The sequence below is a fragment of the Manis pentadactyla genome, chromosome 1 (genome assembly GCF_030020395.1).
Source record: "Manis pentadactyla isolate mManPen7 chromosome 1, mManPen7.hap1, whole genome shotgun sequence".
In the NCBI taxonomy this organism is placed as follows: domain Eukaryota; kingdom Metazoa; phylum Chordata; class Mammalia; order Pholidota; family Manidae; genus Manis; species Manis pentadactyla.
In genome coordinates, this window is record NC_080019.1 from 36970683 (window position 1) to 36976747 (window position 6065).

A 6065-nucleotide genomic window follows, 5' to 3' on the forward strand; every position below is an offset into this window, starting at 1 on the left:
TATAAAGGGCATATAAAAGTGTAGGCAAAGGGTCTGTTTGCGTCTATACAGAAGATCAAAGTCTAATTGGGCTACCCCGAAAATGAACTAAGATACGATATGAAAGAGAACTTCCAACATCAGCACTCTCTGGAAGACTCATGCCAGAAGATTATCATCAAAAAACCCCAACAATGATCCACGCACTGCTACAGCTGTAGATGCACTCATCCCACCAGCTCCTGGACTTGCCATGGGAAGGAGGAAGGAGATATCTAAGCTGGCCTGTGCATACAGTAAAACAACAAATTTGACTGGATCTATACTGTTGGAACTCAACCAAGAATTAGGAGAAGTGCAAATTGTAGCGCTCCAAAATCTTACAACTACAGACTATTTACTGTTAAAAGAACATAAGGGATGTGAACATTCCCCAGGAATGGGTTGTTTTAATTTGTCTGATTTCTCTCAGACTGTTCAAGTTCAGTTGGACAATATCCACCATATCATAGATAAGTTTTCACAAATGCCTAAGGTGCCTAACTGGTTTTCTTGGTTTCACTGGAGATGGCTGGTTATTACAGGTATGCTTTGGTTATGTAACTATACTCCTATTATGTTAATGTGTGTGCGCAATTTAATTACTAGTTTAAAACCTATACATGCTGAAGTTACTCTACAAGAAGATATGTCAAAGAAATAATCAATCTTTCCATGTTTTCTTCCGCCTGCTACTTCTATAGCTTTTCTTCTTCCTTCCTAATTACAACCCTTAAATAGAATTCGTGCCTCATATCAAATTTACCGAGTATCATAATTCTTCCAAGTGGTAAAGATACCTCAAGACAAATGCTGGGCATAGAAGCCACAGGGCATAAATATGCAAAGAAGTAAAAAGCTAACCTTTTCAAGCAGTAAGGCTTCTCTCTCACTTACCAACTTTACATTTCCCTGTATGGCCCCGGAAGATGACTGGTTAGCCAGAGACGGGTAAGATTCCTCAAGGGAGGAACAACCTAAGACAGGCACAGTCGCAGGGGGGCCATCAGGTGAGAAAATGGGGATCAACAGAGGTGAGGCTTAGAACCTCACCCCCCCGTTCTGAGAGAAATCTTCTGCATACGTGGATGTTTTATTGCCCTTGTCTAGCTTGGATTAACACATAGTCTACAGGCACACACCTGATCATCTACATTTGCTCTCTTACAACACTAAACTCTGTTTTCTACCTTTATCTTGTATCTACCTACCACTTCAGCATTTTATTAAAAATAATAATAATAAAGAGAGAAATGTGGTATCCACATATAAATCAAGTATAAAAACCAAATGAGTATTCATATTTGAACTGACTGTTTATAGTTCATAATGCATGAGCAAAACCGAAAGTTTCTGTGATGACTGCCCTTGTACTGTTCACTATGTAACTTATTCATTATGTAAGAATTTGTTCTCCATGTAAGAACTTGTTTGTTATGCCTCAGAAGATTGGAGACTGACGAAAATTAGGCTTGGGGTGTATTAATGATTGTGCATTGAGCATTGACCCCCCTATACAGAATTTTATTGTTGTTAACAACCGTTTGATCAATAAATATGAGAGATGCCCTCACAAAAAAATAAATAAATAAATAAATAAATAAATAAAAATAAAAAAGGACAGACTTCCAATGGTAAAATAAATAAGTAACCGGGAGGTAATGTATAGCATAAGGAATATAGTCAAGATATTGTAACAGCTTGGTAGGGTGATAGCTGGAACCTAGAATTATGTATATAAATGTTTTATCACTGTGTTGTACACTTGAAACTAATGTAATGTAATACTGTGCGTCAACTACCCTTCAATAAAAAATAATTATTTAAAAAAAAAAAAAAAAAAGAAAAGGGCAAATCCTACCATTTGCAGCAACATGGATGGAGCTGGAGGGTATTATGCTCAGTGAAACAAGCCAAGCAGAGAAAGAGAAATACCAAATGATTTCACTCATCTGTGGAGTGTAAGAACAAAGGAAAAACTGAAGGAACAAAACAGCAGCAGAATCACAGAACTCAAGAATTGACTAATAGGTACCAAAGGGAAAGGGACTGGGGAGGATAGGGGGAGGAGAAAAAGGGGGTATTAAGATTAGCATCCATACGGGGGTGGGAGAAAGGGGAGGGCTGTACAACACAGAGAAGACAAGTAGTGATTCTACAACATTTTGCTACACTGATGGACAGTGACTGTAAAGGAGTATATAGGGGGGACCTGGTATAGGGGAGAGCCTAGTAAACAAAGTATTCGTCATGTAAGTGTAGATTAATGATCAAAAAAAAAAAGCAGTTCCTGTGTGGTGACCTCCAATGAGTTCTACACAATGATATAAAGGGCATATAAAAGTGTAGGCAAAGGGTCTGTTTGTGTTTATACAGGGAGGATTTTATACAGGAGTTTATACAGAGGATCAAAGCCTAATTTGGCTACCCCGAAAATGAACTAAGATACGATATGAAAAAGAACTTCCAACATCAGCACTCTCGGAAAGACTCATGTCAGAAGATGATCAGCAAAAAAAAACCCCAACAAAGATCCACGCACTGCCACAGGTGTAGATGCACTCATCCCACCAATTCCTGGACTTGCCATGGGAATGAGGAAGGAGATATCTAAGCTGGCCTGTGCATACAGTAAAACAACAAATTTGACTGGATCTATACTGTTGGAACTCAACCAAGAATTAGGAGAAGTGCAAATTGTAGCGCTCCAAAATCTTACAACCACAGACTATTTACTGTTAAAAGAACATATGGGATGTGAACAGTCCCCAGGAATGGGTTGTTTTAATTTATCTGAATTCTCTCAGACTGTTCAAGTTCAGTTGGACAATATCCACCATATCATAGATAAGTTTTCACAAATGCCTAAGGTGCCTAACTGATTTTGTTCTTTTCACTGGAGATGGCTGGTAATTACAGGTATGCTTTGGTTACATAACTGTACTCCTATTATGTTAATGTGTGCGCACAATTTAATTAGTAGTTTAAAACCTATCCATGCTGAAGTTACTCTACAAGAAGATATGTCAAAGAAGTAATCAATCTTCCCAGGTTTTCTTCCACCTGCTACTTCTATACCTTTTCTTCTTCCTACCTAATTACAACCCTTAAATAGAATTTGTGCCACATGTCGAATTTACCGAGTATCATAATTCTTCCAAGTGGTAAAGACACCTCAAGACAAATGCTGGGCATAGAAGCCACAGGGCATAAATATGCAAAGAAGTAAAAAGCTAACCTTTTCAAACAATAAGGCTTCTCTCTCACTTACCAACTTTACATTTCCCTGTATGGCCCCGGAAGATGACTGGTTAGCCAGAGACAGGTAAGATTCCTCAAGGGAGGAACAACCTAAGACAGGCACAGTCGCAGGGGGGCCATCAGGTGAGAAAATGGGGATCAGCAGAGGTGAGGCTTAGAACCTCCCCCCTCCTGTTCTGAGAGAAATCTTCTGCATACGTGGATGTTTTATTGCCCTCGTCTAGCGCGGATTAACACATAGTCTACAGGCACACACCTGATCATCTACATTTGCTCTCTTACAACACTAAACTCTGTTTTCTACCTTTATCTTGTATCTACCTACCACTTCAGCATTTTATTAAAAATAATAATAATAAAGAGAGAAATGTGGTATCCACATTTAAATCAAGTATAAAAATCAAATGAATATTCATATTTGAACTGACTGTTTATAGTTCATAATGCATGAACAAAACCGAAAGTTTCTGTGATGACTGCCCTTGTAATGTTCACCATGTAACTTACTCACTATGTAAGAATTTGTACTCCATGTAAGAACTTGTTCATTATGCATCAGAAGATTGGAGACTGACGAAAATTAGGCTTGGGGTGGATTGATTGTGCATTGAGCATTGACTCCCCTATACAGAATTTTATTGTTGTTAACAACCATTTGATCAATAAATATGAGAGATGCCCTCACAAAAAAAAAATATATATATATATATAAACACACTTCCAATTGTAAAATAAATAAGTAACTGGGATGTAATGTATAGCATAAGGAATATAGTCAAAATATTGTAACAACTTGGTATGGTGATAGCTGGTACCTAGAATTATCATGTATATAAATGTTGAACCACTGTGTTGTACACCTGAAACTAATGTAATACTGTGTGTCAACTACCCTTCAATAAAAAATAATTATCCAGGAAAAAAAAAAAAGAATTAGGATAAAGGATTTCTCATGCTCTATTCCTTGACATTTTACAGAAATACATCATTATAATAGATTGTAAAAAAAAATAAAATAAAATAAAAAATAAATTTTAAATCTTTTCTGGCTTATACCACCACATTAATACTATCAAATAAAGATTGTTTTTATACACATGTTTTGTATTCTAAAATGTGAAGTATAAATGATATCTGTATATTCAAGTATTAAATAATTTTAAAGAATTCTTAAAGTGTCCATAGGGGAAAAAAAAGGTTAATTTTTGGGCCAAGATATAGAATGATTAATATACTTTGTTATTTCAGTACTGAGTTTTCATGTGCTCTTACTACATTGAATCATTCTCTTCAAATGGAACTTTTTGTTTCTCTTAGCCAGTTTTTTAAGTAACCAAATACCTGAAAATAATGGAATATTTTCACAGATGCTCTGCTGTGCAAAATAGGATTGCTCTCTTCAGTTCTTATGACTCATTTAACCATCCCCTGTGTTGAATCCTGTTCATAAGGGAAAAACAAAAAGCAAATCAAGAAACTTCTTAAGCTTACAAATAATAGGTAACCCTGGTAGTTATTTAATCAGTTGAAAATCCAAAATCTTTGAGGTCCTTCTTTCAGCCCCCTTCCTTCCCTAGACCATGGCTACACTTAGGAGAAGCTGAAAATGGCTCTGGTCCCCACGGTGCCCTCTGCTGGCTCCTGTTGATCTCCAGCTGAGTAGTCATCTTACCTGATCAGGTACACCAGCCTCCAGCCTCTGTCTCTACTCTACAAGGTGCAGTCTGTTCCCAGCAAGGTCAGGGCCTGAGAGTCCAGCCCCACAACCCATACCCCTGCTGACACTGTCAGATGTGAGCTTTCACTGTGTGGTGGTTCTGAGTCTCAGCCACATCCATTTTTCTGAGCCTGGGCCATCTGTTCCGTGGGGTCCTGCCCCTGCCAAGTCTGGGAACTCTGGGAACTTTAAGTTCATCACTAAGAACTCTACAAGGACTTGGAAAGTTCTGCTTCTCGCATAGGTCACCAGTAACAGACACGGGCTTAGAAAGACCTTCTCTGCCCAGACGTGAGCTGCCCGAGCCACACTGTCAGGGCCCCCTTATGCTGCTACAGAAACCCTCCTCTTTTCAGTACCTTTCTAGATTTTCAAATATAAAACTGGGTACAAGCCCCTCTGCTTTAACTTCCCTCTAACTTATTTGTGTGGCTTCATAACTCTTTATATGAAAGCAGATAGAAAAATTGAAGAAACCTTGGTTCACTTTAGCTTTTTCTTTCCTTTTTATTCTAAGGGCTTGCACTTCTTTCTGCCTTTTAACTAGGAGATGTCCTCTACTAATAATACCTTCATTTTTCTCTGTGCTATGGCTTACAGTAAAACTATGCCCAGAATATCACTTTGTTTTTGTAAAAGGAAGCTTTTGTGATTTAAAACCTTTTTCCCATTTCAATGCTTGGAGTAAAGACAGTTGTCTCAGCCAGGACCAAAAACCAAAGTCTTAGGCTGAAGACTGAGCTCTTAAAAGCAACAGGTATTTCCACTTTCATTAGGGTAATCAATTTCAAGGTTTAATTTTAATGATTAAGCAGAGAAAAACTTACTGATAAGGGCAAATACAAACACATCCGAGAGGTATTTCATGCTGTTAGAGTAACTTACATTAGCAAATGCACAATACCTGTCAAACTTCACACATTTTATGGTTGTTTATAGATAAGTTTAGTTAAACTGGATAAACCAATTTTGGGCTCTTAAACTATTGAACTCAAAGGAAGCAATGATGCCGGGGTTTTTGTTCATAGAGCTGAAGAATGAGCTTCGCAAACACTCAAGGTAGGAGAGC